This window comes from Stegostoma tigrinum, chromosome 21 (genome assembly GCF_030684315.1).
Source record: "Stegostoma tigrinum isolate sSteTig4 chromosome 21, sSteTig4.hap1, whole genome shotgun sequence".
Lineage (NCBI taxonomy): Eukaryota > Metazoa > Chordata > Chondrichthyes > Orectolobiformes > Stegostomatidae > Stegostoma > Stegostoma tigrinum.
The window spans coordinates 16,035,631-16,055,752 of record NC_081374.1 but is presented as its reverse complement, the minus strand read 5'-3'; the positions used below and the strand labels follow the sequence as shown (position 1 = coordinate 16,055,752).

The 20,122-nt window shown below is 40.5% G+C and overlaps 1 protein-coding gene across 1 annotated transcript in view; it reads right to left on the bottom strand.

The window, feature by feature from the left end:
- The window catches only part of LOC125462889 (decorin-like), a 58,915-nt gene extending 39,470 nt beyond the window's left edge, over positions 1 to 19,445 (bottom strand). Inside the window, exon 1 of the mRNA XM_048553365.1 lies at positions 19,275 to 19,445. The gene's annotated coding sequence lies outside the window, so the exon portion shown is untranslated. The remainder of the gene's footprint in view (positions 1 to 19,274) is intronic.
- Between the last annotated feature and the right edge of the window lie 677 nt (positions 19,446 to 20,122).

Genomic DNA, 20,122 nt, shown 5'->3' with positions numbered 1-20,122 from the left:
AATTGCTATCCATTCAATGCAGCTTTCCTTTCCAGATTTTTACTGGTTCCTCAACTCCAAATAAATCAACCACTTTTTTTCGAATTTCTCTACACTTTCTCCCAGCTTCATAGCTTATGCATTGTTCATCCTTCTGGTCCATCTGTCTTGGTTTGATCTGTCTCTTTAGTGATACAATCTTCTGGTTGCTCAGTCCTTATCCCCATGAGATTTGGAACTCTTGGTTCAAGGCATACTGCAGAAAGGCTGCTCCCTTAGATTGATTCCACTTTTAGACTGCTCCATTTCTGCTTCTGCCTTATCAAAGAATGACTATTAGAACTAGAATTAAGTTTTATTGTCACATGTACTCAAGTATAGGTGTACAGTGAAAAGTGTGCAATGTCACCACACACAGTACCTTCTTTGCTACAAAGCACCTAGTTATGAATCTTAGGTACTAAAGTAGACTACGTATAAAAATAGAGAAATCAAGAAAAAAGCAAAAAATTCAGGATTGTCTGATGTAAATAATTTTATTTACATGATATTCTACATAATTGAGATTTGTATAATCCTCTCTTCTCAAGGACTTGATAGCATATGACCATTGATGTTAGTGTTTCATCACGTTACACATCGTCATTATATTACATATGCATTCTATTTTCTAGAGAATGGTAACATCTGGTTAACAGAAGCCTTAGCAATTCTATAAGTACTTAGTGCTCTTTTCTCCTTGAGCTCTCAGTTCCATCATCTTTCTACTTCTCTCTCCATCCTTAGAAGTATACCGGAGTGTTCTGCTCTTTGTCACATCAACTCACCCACATTTTCACCAGCCTTTGCCAGCAGGCAGTTTGTCTGTGAAGCACTTTTGGATGTTTACTGAATTATAAGTACTGTAATACATGCTGTTGTCATTACTCATCTGACATTGTGAAAGTAGAGCTGGAGAACGAAAGTGTGGTTGAAGTATTACCACAAGAAAGTGTGAAAATGTAACTGAAGGGACCCAGAAGCAGAGCTGCAGTGAAAAATACAGAATGAGTGGGTGAATGGAAAAAGAAACAGGTAGAGGAAGTGTAAGCAAGATGCTTACTAGCTTGGTTTTTGAGCCAGGTGATATTGTTCTACATGGATTGTGTCGAATTTTCTGAAATGTAGACCATTTTTTTAAAGAGAAATCCACATTTTTTTACTCCACTATGGTGCCAGTTGATATACAGATGTTAATAATGCTGAGGGTGTCAATTAATTGAAACCAACAACAAAGCAAATTTCAACATTCTAGCTCCCAAAGCTCTAGCCATTATCTTCTTCCTGTAAAATACCCTGTGTACACAAATCAGATTATGCTTATTTTGAAACTATGCGAATGTGAACAATACAAATAAAGTTGGAACTTCTAAAGCCGACAATTTATTGAAGTTGTTCCCTGATTTAGCCAAGGTCGCACATAATAAAATGGTTATATTATTTATTTCCTGGCACTTGTCTACTGTTTCTGCTTTAATATTGCCACGTTGGATTGGAACTCATTTTGTGTTGAGAGCAAAATATTGGCTTTGGTGCTGATGTGTAAGCACGGATAAAGGAACAGTTAATGGACAGGAAGAAAAGAGGAGAGGTCTGGTTATAGTTGACAGGTTGCGGCTAATGTTGTTTTACAAGGATCAGTGCTGGAGCCTCAGCTCCATACAATCTATATTAAGGACTTAGAGGAAGAGTCAGAGAGCTGTGTGTCTGAGCTTGGTGATGGTATACAACCAGATGGAACTTAAGATTTGAGAACACAAAGAGACTTCAAAGAGATTTAGGCTGTTTAGGTGAGTTGACAACAAGGTGGCAGATGGAATATAATTTGGGCAAGCATGAAGTTATTCACCTTGGTTGTAAGACTAAAAGGTCAGAATACATTGTAATAGGTGTAAGACTTACAAACAGAGGATTCGTGTATACTCTGTGGGGTCAAGTCTCAAAATAGTGTTATGCAGTACACCTATAGGAGACATGCTCATGCTGTCATTACTGTATCATGGCACATGACCTGAAGGTAAAAATGTTGCAGCTTCTAACATTAAGGGTTACTTGAAAAATGGCAATCTGCTGGAAGCAAGCTGCTGTTTGTAACAGAGTTGCTCAGAATTAGTGCCTATGATTGTAACATATGTGTATCCCAGCAGCTATAATAAAACTCTAGTGAACATTTCAGGAGCATATGAACAAGAACCATGAGTAGGCCAGTTGACCCATTGACTGTACATTCCTACATATGCCCAATAATCTTTCAACCCCTCGGCCATCTGGAATCTGTCTACATCTGCCTTAAAGCTGTTTAAACATCTGAAACCACTGTCTTTGCGGAAGGGATTTCCAAAGATTCACAAATCACTTGAGACAAAAACCATCTTTCCTCTTCTCAATTTTCAATGGGCAACTCCTTATTTTTAAACAATGACCCCTTAGTTCTGAATTCCATCCCAAGATGAAATATGTTTTCAACATCCACCCGTTAAGACCTTATATGTCATCTCATGCTTCCATTGGATACAGGCCTAGCTTGCCTAGCTTTTCCTTGTAAGCCAACTCACTCATTCCAGATATTAGTCTAGTGAATCTTCTCTGAATTGCTTCCAATGCATTAATATCCTTCCTTAAGTATGATAACCAGTACTGTACACAGTACTCCAGATCCAGTCTCACCAAATTTCTGTGCAACTCAAGCATTATCTCCCTATTCAATTAACCTTCCAGATTAGTACTTTCCCAATTAGTTTTCCTGATTCAAAACTACATGAACCAAGTATAGATAGGGAGTAATATAGCTACTTCCATAACAGGTACAAATATTTTGCAAGAGACAAAAACCTGATAGCAAATCAACTCCAGTGAATTGCAGTATGCGCATTCAAGAGAAGCTTTGAGTTGAACTGAACAAGATAGAGGGAACTTGTTCCATTGACCAATAGACAGCCTGATGCAATTCCAACATATGTATCTTAAAGAAAGATGGCACTGTTCGAGTATGCCTGGATCCAACCTCCTACGAGGAACTCCAAACTGGCTTGCAGTGCTGTATTAATGATGACAATAGATGGTGTTTTGGTCTTTGTTGCAAAGGGATTAGTGTGTATGCATAAGAAAGCCTCTGCAGCTGTACAGGACTTTGGTAAGATTACAGTTGGTATACTGTGTCCAGTTTTGGTTTCTACATTTAAGAAAGGCGGTACAGAAAATGTTCACTCATGTGGTGAGAAAGATGTCCTCTGATGAAAGACTGCGTATCATAGAACCCCTACAATGTAGAAGCAGGTCATTCAGCCCATTGAGTTTACACTGACCCTGCAAAGAGCAACCCACCCAAACCCACCCTCTACATTCTTGCTGCAACCCTGTGTTTCCCATGGCTAATCTACCTAATTGATACATCTTTGGACACAATAGGCAATTTAACATGGCCAATCCACCTAGCCTGCACATCTTTGGACTGTGGGAGGAAAGCGGAGCACCTAGAGGGAACCCACACAGGCAGTCACCTGAGGGTGCAATCAAACCTGGGCACTGGCACTGTAAGGCAGCAATGCCATCCACTGTGCTACTGTGCCAGCCAAAATATGTGGGCATATACCTTCTTGAGTTTAGATGACAGGTGATCTCATTGAAGTATATACAGTTCTGAAGTGGATTGATGGTGTACACATTGACGCTTAGTTTCCTTGAGCTGAGAGAACCATTTAAGACTGAGGTGTAGAAAATTTCTTTTACAAAAAGAATTGTTAATATTAGGAATGATCTTCCCCAGAAACTTGTGGCTGCTCCATCATTGTATATATATAATGTTGAGATATTTGCATTTTGTTCTCTCCTGTAGTGGGAAATCACGCATATGGGAATAAGTGGGAGAGTGGAGTTAAAGCTGAAGATCAGGCATGAATAGCGAAACAGGCTCAATTGTCTGTATGGTCTAGTCCTGATTCTGTTTCCCATGTTCTTTGCTTTTGGACTTTCCTGATTCATAATTGTCCATTAAATTAGCAGGGTCACTTGTCTGATGTCTAGTGCTGGATGAGCTAAGATTCGTTCCAACTAAACATTGGGAATATGGGAGTTGTCTTCAGCCACTGTCATAAGTTTCATTCCCAGCCACTGATGCCATGCATCAACCTAGCAATTGTTTGAGGTTGGATCAGCTTTAGGTTGGCATATTACATGAGAAAATCAGGATTGCTGCTGTCCTGTACATGTCAAGTAGCATTATCACTGAACTGTCAATCCAGTGACCCAGCTAATGTTGCAGGGATAATGGGAACTGCAGATGCTGGAGAATTCCAAGATAATAAAATGTGAGGCTGGATGAACACAGCAGGCCAAGCAGAATCTCAGGAGCACAAAAGCTGACGTTTCGGGCCTAGACCCTTCATCAGAGAGGGGGATGGGGTGAGGGCACTGGAATAAATAGGGAGAGAGGGGGAGGCGGACCGAAGATGGAGAGTAAAGAAGATAGGTGGAGAGAGTATAGGTGGGGAGGTAGGGAGGGGATAGGTCAGTCCAGGGAAGACAGACAGGTCAAGGAGGTGGGATGAGGATAGTAGGTAGATGGGGGTGCGGCTTGGGGTGGGAGGAAGGGATGGGTGAGAGGAAGAACAGGTTAGGGAGGCAGAGACAGGTTGGACTGGTTTTGGGATGCAGTGGGTGGGGGGGAAGAGCTGGGCTGGTTGTGTGGTGCAGCGGGGGGAGGGGACGAACTGGGCTGGTTTAGGGATGCAGTAGGGGAAGGGGAGATATTGAAACTGGTGAAGTCCACATTGATACCATTAGACTGCAGGGTTCCCAGGCGGAATATGAGTTGCTGTTCCTGCAACCTTCGGGTGGCATCATTGTGGCGCTGCAGGAGGCCCATGATGGACATGTCATCTAAAGAATGGGAGGGGGAGTGGAAATGGTTTGCGACTGGGAGGTGCAGTTGTTTGTTGCGAACTGAGCGGAGGTGTTCTGCAAAGCGGTCTCCAAGCCTCCGCTTGGTTTCCCCAATGTAGAGGAAGCCACACCGGGTACAGTGGATGCAGTATGCCACATTGGCAGATGTGCAGGTGAACCTCTGCTTAATGTGGAATGTCATCTTGGGGCCTGGGATAGGGGTGAGGGAGGAGGTGTGGGGGCAAGTGTAGCATTTCCTGCGGTTGCAGGGGAAGGTGCCGGGTGCGGTGGGGTTGGAGGGCAGTGTGGAGCGAACAAGGGAGTCACGGAGAGAATGGTCTCTCCGGAAAGCAGACAGGGGTGGGGATGGAAAAATGTCTTGGGTGGTGGGGTCGGATTGTAAATGGCGGAAGTGTCGGAGGATGATGCGTTGTATCCGGAGGTTGGTAGGGTGGTGTGTGAGAACGAGGGGGATCCTCTTTGGGCGGTTGTGGCGGGGGCGGGGTGTGAGGGATGTGTTGTGGGAAATACAGGAGACGCGGTCAAGGGCGTTCTCGATCACTGTGGGGGGAAAGTTGCGGTCCTTCTCCTGTCCCGCAGGCCCGACCAGTCCCCCTCCACCGACACCCTCATCCGCCTAGCTGAACTCGTCCTCATCCTCAACAACTTCTCTTTTGACTCCTCCCACTTCCGACAGACTAAGGGGGTGGCCATGGGCACCCGCATGGGCCCCAGCTATGCCTGCCTCTTTGTAGGTTACGTGGAACAGTCCCTCTTCCACACCTACACAAGCCCCAAACCCCACCTCTTTATCCGGTACATTGATGACTGTATTGGCGCCGCCTCTTGCTCCCCAGAGGAGCTCGAACAGTTCATCCACTTCACCAACACCTTCCACCCCAACCTTCAGTTCACCTGGGCCATCTCCAGCACATCCCTCACCTTCCTGGACCTCTCAGTCTCCATCTCAGGCAACCTGCTTGTAACTGATGTCCATTTCAAGCCCACCGACTCCCACAGCTACCTAGAATACACCTCCTCCCACCCACCCTCCTGCAAAAATTCCATCCCCTATTCCCAATTCCTCCGCCTCCGCCGCATCTGCTCCCACGATAAGACATTCCACTCCCGCACATCCCAGATGTCCAAGTTCTTCAAGGACCGCAACTTTCCCCCAACAGTGATCGAGAATGCCGTTGACCTTTCCAATGTTGTTAATGTACCCACCTCAACCACTTCTGCTGGCAGCTCATTCCATATGCGTACCAACCCCTGTGTAAAAAAGTTGCCTCTCAGATTCCTATGTATTCTTTCCTCTCTTACCTTAAACTGATACTCTCTAGCCCTTGATTACCCAACCCTCGGAAAAAGACTGAGTGCATTCACCCTATCCATGCCTCTCATAATAATTTACACCTCTATAAGATACCCCCTCAGTCTCCTATGCTCTAAAGAAAAAGTTCCTAGCTTGTCCAACCTCTCCCTGTAACTCAGTCCCTTGAATCTAGGCAACACCCTTGTCAATTTCTTCTACAGTTTTTGCAGTTTACTAACATCCTTCCTATAGCAAGATGACCAAAACTGAGCCTAATACTCCAAGTACAGCCTCACGCACATCCTTGCAACTGTAACATAACTTCCTGACTTCCGTACTCAATGCATTGACTGATAAAGGCCAATGTCCTTCTGCACTGCCCTGTCTACTTTCAGAGAACTGTGCACCTGTACTCTAAGGTCTTTTTGTTCCATTATACTCCTTAAGGCCCTATCATTCACAATGAAACTCCTACCTTGATTTGACTTTACAAAATGCAACACCTCACAATTACCTGTATTAAACTCCATTTGCGAATTCTTGGCCCACTTCCCCAGTTGATCAAGATCTTGCTGCAATTTCTGATAAACTTCCTCACTGTCCATGGTACCACCTATTTTAGCATCATCTTAATTGCCAGGAAGAATCCATTGTGTTAACTAACGTCCTTCAGGGAAGGAAACTACGATCCTTACCTGGATAACAAAGTGTGAAGCTGGATGAGCACAGCAGGCCAAGCAGCATCTCAAGAGCACAAAAGCTGACATTTCGGGCCTAGACCCTTCATCAGACCCTTCCTCTCTGATGAAGAGTCTAGGCCCGAAACGTCAGCTTTTGTGCTCCTGAGATGCTGCTTGGCCTGCTGAGTTGATCCAGCTTCACACTTTGTTATCTTGGATTCTCCAGCATCTGCAATTCACAATAGCTATGATCCTTACCTGGTCTGGCCTCCTTATTACTCAGGATCCCACAGCAATGTGTTTGACCCTCAAATTTCTTCTTGGCGTTTAAGAGAAATAAATGCTGGCCTAGCCAGTGATGCCCGCATCCCATGAGTGAAAGAATGAAAGAAGAAACCAACATTAACAATTTGGCTTCACATAATATGGGAGCTGAATGAGCAGCTGCTTGTCACTTATGTAAAAATTAACTGACAATTGAGCTTTTTAACAAGCCAGTTGGTCTATATACCAAGTTGCCCATGTCACAATGCCATTGGTGTATACAGGCAAACGAAAATGGCAGCTCTCTTTTTTCATAGTCTAAGGTGCAAAAGCAGTCAGGAAGGAATTGCATCCTTCAGTACTCTTTGTGTACATCAGGATGATAGCTCAGCTTATACCTCCCTGTCTGGCCTCCAAAGCTTGTACTAGCATCTTCTGCACCCCAAACCCTTCTACACCAGGGTTCTTTGTCCCTATCCTCACAAGGAGCAACAAAACTCATAAGAGCCCAGACACCATCTTTTTGAGTTTGCATGCGGTTCAATCAGATTGGTGTGTAACTGTTGAGGACAGGACTTCCTTCCACTCAGGGATAGAAATATTGCTCTCTACCTGTTCAGGCCACTCTCAGCATATTGGTGCTGCAGGGGAATCATTTTTGAGTTGCTTGATTAAGAAACAACTCCTATAATGGGACAGGTGAGCAATATAGCCTCCACCCCCATAACACTCACTCTTTGAGTATCATATTGGATCTTGCAGTCAACTTCTGACCATATATTCATGCCAACACTGAGACTAACACAAATACATCACCTGATTTTATCCCTGGTTCATGTGTTGAAATTTTCATCCATCCATTTGTCACCTCTGTTCTGATGAGTTCTTGACCAGGTTTCTGTGTTCTACCCTCTGTAAAACTGAGTTCATCCAGCAGTCTGTTACCGATATATTAACTTGCACTGAGTCCAATTCATCCATCCTACTGTGCATGCTAAAATAAGTGTAGATGTTGGCCATTCAGCCCCTTAAGCCTGCTCTTCAACACCTAATTATGGATAGCATTTTACTTCAATGCTAGTGCTCTACATTTTCCCCACATCTGTTGATGTTATTAAGAGTTTGAAATCTATCAACCTCTGCCTTGAAAGTACTTAACGTCTAAGCTTATATTGCCCTTATGAGGGAAATTGCAAAGAGTAATTACTCTCTCAACGAAGAAATTCCTCTCCATCTCAGTCAGTCCCAAATGGCTTCCCCCTTATTCTGAGACTGTGTCTTGTCATTTCTGACCTGCCAAACAGTGGAAACACCCTTCCTGCATCAACTCTAAAAGAATCCCCTTAAGAATTTTCAAATTTCCATGGGATCATCTCCCAATCTTCTAAACTCCAGGAAGTAAGGACCTGTCTTCTCAATTTCTCCTCATAAGATAATTCTGTAAACTCAAGGATAAGTCTGGAAAACCTCTGCTGCTGTACCTCTCTGGAAAGTACATTTTTTCTTAGGCAAAGAGGCCAGCGCACAAATACTCTGGGTGCAGTCTCACCAACAGCCAATACAATTGATAGAATACAGATTTGTTTCTGTACTCAAATTCTCGTGTTAAATGCCAACTTGCCATTTGCCGTCATGATCGTTTGCTGCATTTGCATGTAAGCTTTCTGTGATGAATGAACAAGGACACCAGATGCCTTTGGGCATCAATGCTCCTCAAACTATCTACATTTAAGGGAGACTCTGCATCTCCGTTCCTCTACCAAAGTGGATAACCTTCAATTATCCACATTATGTTCTTTTCCCACTCACTTAAACTGTCCAGACCCTCTTGAAGTCTCTTTGCATCCTTCTTATCATTCCTATAACATAGATGCGCATGTAGTTTTGGATTATCTGTACATTTGAATGTTAGTATTTCTTGATCCCCACATCCAAATCACCTTGGTTGCTGACTGATAGGGAATGCCCTGATTTTAGCATTCTCACACTCAGTTACTAATCACTCCACAAACTCACTCCTACTACCCACCACCACCAACCACCCCTCACCCCACCTTGTCTATAATCTTCTCCAACTCCACAAAACTCCACTATCTCTACATTCCAAGCATTCTTGAAGATCTGATTTTAGTTGTTCCATTATTGTTGGCTGTTTGTTTCATTGCCTTGTCCAGAATCACTGTAATTCCCTCTTAAACCTTTCTACCTCTCACTATCTTTCTTTCCTTTAAAATGCTGAGCAATACTTTCCATTTTGATTAAGCCTTGTTCTAATAATGCCCAGTATAGCTTGATATCAATTTTTATTTGATTACTCTTCTGTGAAGAGTATTTGGATGCTTATGTTGAAGGTGCCAGCAAAATGCAATCTAAAAGTTGGGACATTAGTAATATCTTGCTTATCTTCTGGTGTTCTTCAAGTCTGCCTCAGTTCAGACCTCACCGTTATTCACCCAACTGATCTTTCTTCTTCCTCTCCTGTTTCTTGCTATCAGGGTCACCTTCAAAAGTTGTCGGTAAGGAGATTAGATCTTCATCTGTAATGTCAGGACTCAGTTAACTTTTTGTATTGAAATGAACTTAGCAACCATTTTGGCTCCTAAGCTCCTATTTCTAATCTAACCCACTCATATGTCTTTCTTTTCATCTCGCTGATTCTAATCATCTCTCCTCAGATCCACATGTCAGAAGCGGAATATTCTGCTATCATCCTCTCGCCTCAGGGTCCAATTCTCACATCCATAGAGGGAAACACTTCAAATTAGGAACTGTTGTTGACCTGATTATTTTGGCCTTCCAAATAGTAAATCACTTCCAATCTCTGAGAGACCACATCTCTTGCCATAACTTGGCTTGGCAACAAATAAATTAAGACAATGAACAATTTCATGTACCTTTCTTGGAGTAACCAACAAATTTACGCCTAACAGTCTTATCCATGTTAGGTTTTCAATTTTTACTCAGTGTTGATGTCTAGTTTTCGCAAAAGAATGCATAATACAATAAAGTTGTTCAAATTTATATCAGAAGTAATAGAAAACCTGTTAGAAAATTGCATTCAGATAAAATTGGCTGGAAGACTGTGCCTAAGTAGATCTGTAACTCCTGTAGCATAATAGATTGAGGGGAAAGGGCATGAGCCCTCATACAGTAGAGATATTGTTTTAGATCAAGTAAAGGATTAAAAGCTGCTCACTATTCAAATTATAAAGAAAATCCCGCAAATTATATAAGATGTTTCTAAATTCCTCTATGAATGAACAATCTAAACACTAACATTTAGTCACACCAAGTGAACAATGTTTCCGTTTTGTGAGAAACATGAATAGTTTGGAGAATTTAAGCCTCAAACTAACATTTGTGATCTTTAAATTATAGTACAAGAGAAATGCCAGATGGAAACCATACATTTTTGTGTATATAATTGTAGATTTACTTTTACATTGGTCAATATTTTAACACAATTGACACTGTGACTACTCACAAAGTAAACCATAAGTTTCCTAGCCGCATAATAGCAGAGTGCTCAGGCTTTATGTTAAATTAACAAACTAAGGGAACTCTTTTTGATCTTTGTTGAATGTAATAGAATTCTATTTGATTTACTTACCCTATTACTCAGAAACTTTGGGCTGTCCAAAACTACCAGGAAGCTATTTTTTAAAAAAAATATAAACTTTCTTCCACTTTGATCCAACATATTCATATTTATCCAAGTTTTCCATTCAACTTTATTTGGGTATGAGACAGTAAAAATGTTTGAGACTGAGCCACAAGACACCCACAACATCATGAAGAAGGAATAATTGGAAAACTGAGCGAATGAAGACAACAAAATGTAGGCAAGAGATATTGAAAAGCCATGCCATTCATGGTTTTATATATCATCGCCTACACAATGTGTATCACAGATATTTGAGTTCCAATGAGTCAAATATCTTGAAGTTTATTTACAACACTGATTACTTAAATGGTTACGATATTACAGGCTTACACATATATTCTGGGTTCTCTGCTTACTGATATTATTGTACATTGCACAGACATAACTGACTAACTATACTCACTTCATGGCAAAAAGAGGGTTCTTCCTGTTCTAAATGGCTTTTCTCACAAAATAAATTCAATGACTGATAAGCGGAACCAGAAGGAGCAAGATAAAATAACAAATCTCATGAATTATATCATACTTTTCTTTGTTTGGTACAAATTGCAGTCTGAACTTGGGGTATTTTTACTGTTTCTGGCTAGGTGGCAGCCTACTCTATTCAAGATGTGAAAAGGAATCGTGTAACATGCATAGTTTTTAATATAGCCTTCGAGCAATGGGTTCTTTATCATTCCCTGGCAATACGTGCTTACTTGTCCAACTGGGAAGGAATTTGAAGATAACAGCAAAGAGCTGCTGTGCAAGCCTAATCCCCTGATTGAGGCACTGATTCTCAAACATACGTAAAGTTGTACTCTTCTGTCTGTATGCCATATAGTGGTCTTGCCTCTTCCCAGCCTTTGTCCAATGGCAAAGCAGGTTGCTGAGGGAAAGACAGCTCCTGCTACTTCTGGTCCCGTGGCATTGGTGTGAACTGCTCCTTTTGTCTTTTGTCAGAGGTGGAAAGTAAAACTGCATTAGCTGCCCCACTTGTCATGGACATGTTGGTGAACTCCAACCAAAACAGAATGAAGATAGCAGTCACCTGTCAGCTAACTGGAGCACTCTATCAGGGACGGCACGCTATGGGTAGCTGCCTCTTCTCTGGCTATGGTTGGAGCTCTTCCATTTCACTGATCAAAGGCTTTCAATTTCACCAAAGAATTGCTCCAACTATAAATTCATTTTTGTAGAATGTAACAAGTATTTGATTGTTTGGGAACATGCATCCTTTATGTTTAAATACAGAATGTAAGCTCAAAACAGAAGTACCTCATACGATACTTGAATACTTTACTGCACTGCTGAAGGACAATTCCTCTCTTGCCTCCAATCCTGCCCTGCCGAAACCTGGGAATTTGTGGGGTGATATTGGGATCATAATCTGATGTAGGAGGTGTAACCGTCCAATTGTAGCCAAACCCACCCTTCCTTTCAAATTCTCTCTTTATTTCACATTCTATCTCTGATCTGAATCCATTTCAACCCTACTTCAGTTATTTCTGTTTGTTTCTGAGTCTCCTAATCTCTTACAATATACAATCAGTCCCACATTCCCAGCTGCACATTGGCCTTGACAGTCCGTTATCAGTTCTGACTTCCAACAAGCTTATGAATAAAGAATCTAAAACGGGAGATACAGAGGATACAGACCAACTGGGAGCCAGCAATGTAAAATCCTTATCCTGCAAATTCTGGACAATTAATTATTACTTTGCTTAAGTAAAATGTTCAATAATTCCTTCTGCAGAAGTAATTGATACAGATCAATGGGGTTTATAGTTCCATAATCACTTATGCTTGTTATATTTTCATATTGGTCATGAATTTTAGTCTTCACTTGATAAATAGATAGAGGTATCAAATTACTGAGTTGTCTTAACTTCTAAGGAAGAGTGCGGCAGTTCATTGGATTGATAGGGTTTCATATCTGAGTAGTGCAGACATATGAGCATGACTATGACCGAGATATTCTGATGGCCAGAGAATTTTTGGAGCAGTGTAGACTGGAGTTGTGTGCCGACACTATGCAGGATCCATGATGCAACAGAAAATTAAAGTTTCTGATTGACAATTCCCTGGCACCTGGAACACACAAAAGTAAGAGAATTTGGAGGGTGTCGCCTCAACTAAGTTAACAATTATCCAGGAAATTTAAAGGATTGAAATCTGGGTAATGTTCGAATTGGCTATTTGATTCACCACTGAGCACATCCTCCTCCCCAGCTTCACTTCCCCCACCCCCAAACTTGATCTCAGACAATCTCCTCCCAACCAGACAGCACCCTAACCTAAAGAAAACCGATGCCCAACCACGACCCAGCAGTGCTGGACCCAATCTCCCCTGCTGTCCCATGCATGCCACCAAGCTGAGCCCTACTCACTGCCACAGACCTGACACTTGCTGCTCTGATAGGCTGACACACCTCTGGACTGGACAACACCAAAGACCTAAGACCCAACACCCAAAGATACCAGCATGATTCTCCCAGAGCTACGACTGCTCTTAACCCTCCTCTGTTCATGCCCCCTCCACCTGGACACTTTCCCCTCCATTGGACTGTTGATCCCAAGATCCAACATCCCACTCTACTGGACTAAAGACCTTCAGCCACCATCTTAAGCATCCTGGGCTGGATACTACATTCTCCAGCAGGCTGGCTCCCACCCTAGACACAACACCACCTTTCTATCCTGATTGACTCAAAGCACTCCATTATTAATATAGCTTTCTGGGACCCTACCCACCTGGCACACTACCGACTTAGCAACCCAGCAGACACCCTTGCCCTTCACTTACCTTTCACTGTTACCTTTCCTGCACCAGTCTTGACATATCTTTGGGATGTTTTAACTCCTGAAATTTGGCAACAAATATCATGAGAAAGGGATGTTTCTCAGTCAGTGAAGCTCCTCCTGCATGAGTGAATTTCTCCCTGATTGAACATGTCCAACAAATGCATTTGGGAAAGGCTAAATTTAGAATCTTGCCAGAAATACGTACAAGTTGTAGGAATGTTGTTTTTAAAACTACCTTTGTTGTCTGTCGGCATCCTGACTGTGAATGGGATACTGGTGCCAATATATCTATTACATAATGAATCTTCATATTGATGTGATCCTGCATCTGAAGAAGAGATGGGCCAAAGGAGTACCTTACAGAAATTATTTTGATTTGATTGCTTATTTCATGGTCATCTTAAATGTTTGTGCAGAAATAGTTTCAAAACTTTGCAAGTACTAAAAGAAAAGTCTCGGGGGGAAGAGCAGATTCTTACAGGATAAATAGAATACAGTGAACTATATCATTTTAGGCAACTTCATTTTCTTGAAAATCAATCTCAGAGATTCAAAATGAGACTTTGAGATTGAAATTGCACCTGCTTTGAGATTAAGTTCAATTCATATGATTATGATTTTGCAGTTTTACTCTGTCATGCAGTAACTTAGAAATGACATGAACCTGCAAGAGCAAGTTAAGCTTTTCCCACAACTCTGGGACATTTCACTCTTGCGATCTCGCTACAGTTTTCCAAATCAAGACTTCACTGAATATTGACCTACAACATGGATAATTCAGATGAATGCAGTGTGGCTAGATACCAATATGGATCAAAAAGCCTGTTTGCAGACTGTATATTTCACATAATCATTTGATATGGAAGGGCCACACAATTTTTGTTTGTACTGTTTGGATTATTGTTGTAGTTTAACTCAGCTAAATTGATATGTTCACTGTTTATCAGTATCCATCAAATTCGCTGGCAAAACACTAGGAAGAGATACATTAAATCCTGAGCTGTAATGTTGGCAGACCATGAGGCACCACTAATTAAGTTTTCTTTCTCCCTCGCAATGAACTGAAAACATTTAGACAGCAAGATGCTCCCTTGAGCAACTTAATTAAATATTGACCTAATTCATGATCAACAGTGGCTAGAAGCCGTGGGGCACAATTCTATAACCATATGTTGGATATGTAAGCCATATCCAAAACTGCATGATGCATGGATTATTTGCAATCCTCATAATCCTTTTATATTTTGAGTTATTATTGTCTTTAGAAGTATTTTGAAGTTTGAAAATTTGCATTTAAGAAAGTCAGCAGTCAAAAGAAAATCAAGGTTCATTTTCAAAGGAGAACCATGATTTGTTTTTCTAAGAATTGCTCCTGGAATTGCAAGACAGACTAGAAACCTCATTCTGCATAAACCACACGACAACTGGTGGGGCAAGTCCTTTGAAAATTAACTGGAATGACATACTGCTTAAAGTAGAGCATTAACTGATTGATGCCTTTGCACACTGTTAAAGTATTGTATGTCAGAGGAAAGCTGCTACAATTACCTCAATTACAAAGGGGAGCATAAAAAAGCTTCTAGAAACAATTCAGTGATGTACAAGGTCCTTTCTGCCGTATCCAATGGCCTTTGATTCATTTTTTCTTGATCTGTTGAAACATGTACTGCATCTCAGGAACCTGTCGTGCAATTGTGGCAACAATGCACTCTTTAAAACATGCTGCATTGTCATTGTAGGCCAGAGCTGAATTACAGTACTAAGGATTTGGTCATGAAGACTCAAAAGCCTGCTCCAACATTCCCAGTAAACTGAGTGGCTGGGTGCACAAAGGCTCTGTGCACAGCAATCGGCAAGGGAGCATTGATTGCAGCATTGGCTTCCAGTTCTGGAAGTCACTGCCAAGCATGGATCTTCGGGTCTTCTGGAAAGAAACATGAAAGAGGTGCTGGCCTGCTCCATCATTCAATAAGACCACAGCTGATTTTTAACTAAAACTCTACTTTCCCACTGTGCCCTCATGTGGTTTGGTTCGCTTTGTGTTCAAAAATGCGAACTGAATTTTAATGTTGAACTTTTATCAGATTGAATCAAAGAAAGGAAATTGTGCAGGGTGAGATGTTGGTGCATCAGCACAGTTAGTTCACGGAGTAGCTGAATTTAAAATTCTACAGCAACCTCACAGGGTTCTGAAACTGCCTGATTATTTCTGGTATTTTCTGTTCCTAAGTCACTTCACTGTTCATTTCAATGATCTCTGTGCATCAATAAACCCAGCTTGGAAAATAACTCAGAAATAATTGTTCTTCGTTTTGTGCATTACTCTGTAACAGCAATTGTTAAAACAGCAATGTAACAGCCTTTGTTAAACTGGAAACAAAAGTCTTCAGTTCCATGACAAAGTGTTTGCTTTGTCCATCCAATTCCTGGTTGTGAAATATTCAATTCTGTATCCTTCACTAAAAATAACTTTTTTCTTAGTCAAAATATCAAATAGTACTCAAGTGTACTGTCTAGACAGCAATGGTATGTGTTAGCCACAAAGCACTCACCCATGGTAAGAACTCATAGCAGGTCTCTTATCTAGGTTTCATTTTGTAACATTCTAACCTTCTTCTGAAGCTTAATGCTTCTCCACTAAACCCATGTTTGACTTTTAAATAAATAAGAGGTTGGCACATATACCAGTGCAGACGGTGTATTGGTGTTATGAAAATAACTTCATGGAACTTTCAAAGTTATTAAAACTTAAATTATGTTATATGAAGATTTTAAAATTAAAATTTTCTCCAATTTAGGAATTTTCCTCATCTTGACTTCTACACACGATGAAAATATAAACAAAATATCAGAAGGTAACAGTAAGTTTGAGGATGTACTAAACTTAATCCTATTACAGTAAATTCTAGGATTGAAAATGATATTCGTTTTGAGAAGGCGATTTTTAGAATCTTTAGTCTTTTCTGGAAAGTTATGGAAGGTGAGTTTCAATTGATGCTTCATTCAATTGTCTGCATTTACATGATCTTCCCAGGATTTTCGCACTTACGGCAGGATAGCCAATATGGGAATTCACTTCCTAACTCAGATGTATCTCTACTGGATGATGTTTCCTTGTTTGCCATCCTTTGTGCAGTAAAATATAATCAGACAACTGCTTTGTCCCCGGGTGATTCTTTGTTGTTTTATGCAAGGTACAAACTGAAGTTGAGAAGGTGCGTGAACAGTCAATTCGCAGATCACAATCAGAGCTACAGCCAACTGGGCTTTTAGAAAGTGCGTATGCAGAGTGAAAGCAGAAGGCTCGATTCCTGTACCAGCTGAGGTCACCATTAGGGTACTCCCTGTTCAACCTCATCCCTTGCCTGAGGTGTGGTGACCCACAGGTTATCGAACTTTAATGAGACAGCAGCCCTATGGTCCTGTGGGACTATGTGACTTTACCTTATGATTGACCCAGCTTGACTCACAATTCCCTGTCACGAGTATCAGATGTGCGCTTGTTGCCCTTTGCTTCATTCAGGCTTTTTGATATGTGTTCCTCTTTAATTATTGAAATGAAACATTTTTCCAAAACCAACATGTTCTTATTCATACACTATCTGGTCACATGGAGTTCATAGGCATGCAGACGCTGGCTTGTAGCTGTTTTGGTCACGGCCAATAACTAATACCAAAAGTTACCTGTGAGTCAGCAGAACATCTTCAGAATCTGAAGCTAAGCAAAAATATATGATTCCAGATGTAAACTGGAGTCCCTAAAATCAGTTTTATCATTGTGCTCCACATCTCTTTGTCTCATTATGCTGCATTATTGGGATACTCAGTTGACAGCATATTTTTGCCCTGCTGATTAAACATTATTTCAATGACACAGTTTTTCCTTGGGACTTTTCCCTGCCTGTTGGATGCATTATAATTGTGAAGCTGAAAAAGAAAGCCTTTTTTGACAAAAAATCAATGGAGACTTCAGGCCAAGCCACATCCAATAACCTGCTCTGAAAACACAGCTTACATTTTGACAGCTATGACAAGTCATGCCACAGAAGATTTGACAATTCATGATACTCTAAAACAATCAATGATAAATCCAACTAAAACAATCCATAACATGTTATGTTAAAAGTCAGATTTCCTTATTTCCCAATGTTAAAAGCTGGATGTTACAAAAAATTCCAGAAAGTGCATCTGCATCCTCACCAAAAAACTAATCAAATTCTTGCCTGATTACACCCTAATTTTACATTACGTTTTTGTTACCATCTAGCCTTAGTTTTTGAGAAATTACTTACAGGCAAACAGATTGACAAGTGGGATGTAAATATTATTTTCTCCCACTTTCATTAGCAGAAGTAAACTTTGTGAGAAACCCTAGGTTTCTAATGAAGAGGTATCACCTGAACAAGTCTTGCAGATCCAGTAGCCATTTGATTATTTTGTTCCCAGGGAAAGACACATTAATGGGCTGGACCTGATTTTTTGACCAAACTAATTTTTAAGCTTAAAAATATGTACATTCTGGTGTACATAAGTAAGAGCAAATCAAAACAAGTAGTGTAACATAACTAGAGCCAGACATGCTCTTTGTATTTAGCCACTAAGATTTCTTCTGTGTACTGTCATGAATGTGTCATTAAAGGAAGAGATTTATGAATTAAATGGATGGAGGAGTTTTTTTTGATCCAAGTCAGATTTCAGCATTTCTTATGACCTGACTATGAGGCACTTTATTCCTCATCTTCCATTATCAATTGCAAAGCAGCTCCTTGATCATGTCGCATTGAACCAGAGAGAAAGCAAAGACCAAAACACCACATATTTTCCAGTGTGTAATTATCTAGATACACAAAAATCAGATTGTGAATGAAGAGCTCCAGCCTGTATCTTGCAACATATTAGCATAGTGCACATGAAACCAAACATTCTAAATGCCCTCAAAAGTCAATTAATTAACCAACTTCATGCTCATAGAATTGTGTAGGAATTAAAGTGTCAAAGAAGTGTACAATACAGCAACAGACTCTTTGGCCCAACTCGTCCTTGCTGACAAGATACTTTACATTAATCTAGTCCCATTTGCCAGCATTTGGCCCATGTCCCTCTAAACGCTTCCTATTCATATACCCATTCAGATGCCTTTTAAATGTTGTAGCTGAAAAATTGAGTGATAATTCTGATCCCAGCTCTTCTAAAGAACTGTCCAATTAGTCCCAAAGCCCAGCTTTATCCTCATAACCCTGCTAATATATAGGTATATATCCAATTCCCTTTTGAAGGTTAGTATTGAACAGACTCTCTTCCAGTCTCAGGGTATGTGTCCCAAATCACCACACCTTGCAAAATAAGGACACTCTCTTCCCCGCATCAATCTTGGCATTGTTGACAAATTATCTTAAGTTGTCTGCTTACTGATTCTCCTGCATGGAGAAAACAATTTCTACCTGGTTGAAAAACTTTATCAATGAGATCTAAACATGACTACAAGTACCTATTGTACTCAACTTACACAGGAACAAATTAGATTGCATCTCAATGCTGAGAAAAATATTTTCTCTTTGAACATGAAGTACCAGTGCAGATTTTAATGGACTGGTATAAACTAGCTGTTGAGTTAGTAACATAAATAAGGTAGCTTCACCACTCATTGAACACAAATGAAGTGCCGTACCTGATGGTGCTGAAGTTTGATTCTTCAAAATGTCAGAATATGGATTAGTTCAAGGCTGCAGATTTAATCCATTAAATAGTGGCTTAGGAACTAAGGTTCTTCTTAGTTCAGTGAAGGTAACAAAACAAAGGCTCACAGGGGCTTTATCTCACAACCTCAATTTGTGTGGAGCTGGCCCACTAAATAACACTGGCTGTAATCATATGGAAGTAATAAATGCTGTATCAAGGCCAAGAGTAAATTTTATGGCCTAAACTGGTACTTAAAATGCCCAGCCCCAGGGTGTGCTGAGGTGGAACTTTTCTGTTCTCTTTTATGCATCATTTGAATGTTTTTAAGGTGTCATTTGGCCAATTATTGCTGCTTCCTTAGAAACATTTAAATTTTTGAGATAACCATCATGATCTTAATGGAATGCCAATAAAAATTCAATGCCATTCCAACATGATTTATTCAAAACATTGACTTTTAAATAGGTTTCAAAATGTTTCTATGAAACATTCCTGTAAAATTTAATTATAAACAGTCATAAACAGTAGATGAAAATAATGACTGATTTCCACAGTGCGTTATAATTGCCTGAACAAGGAAAGCCTTAAAAACAGGTTGTGAACATTCTAAAAATATTAGGGATTAAATTTTTGATGGCAATGAGTGAGGCAGATTGGAAGACTCATTTAATCAATCGAATTGTGTTAATTTCTAAGAGCGTGACATTAAATTTATACTGCAAATTCAATGTGTTTCACTGCATGGAGAACGACAACATGTAGTTATGTGGCAGCCTTAACATAATCAAAAATGTCCCAAGGTAATTTATCAGCATTATCAAATACAAATTTGGAATG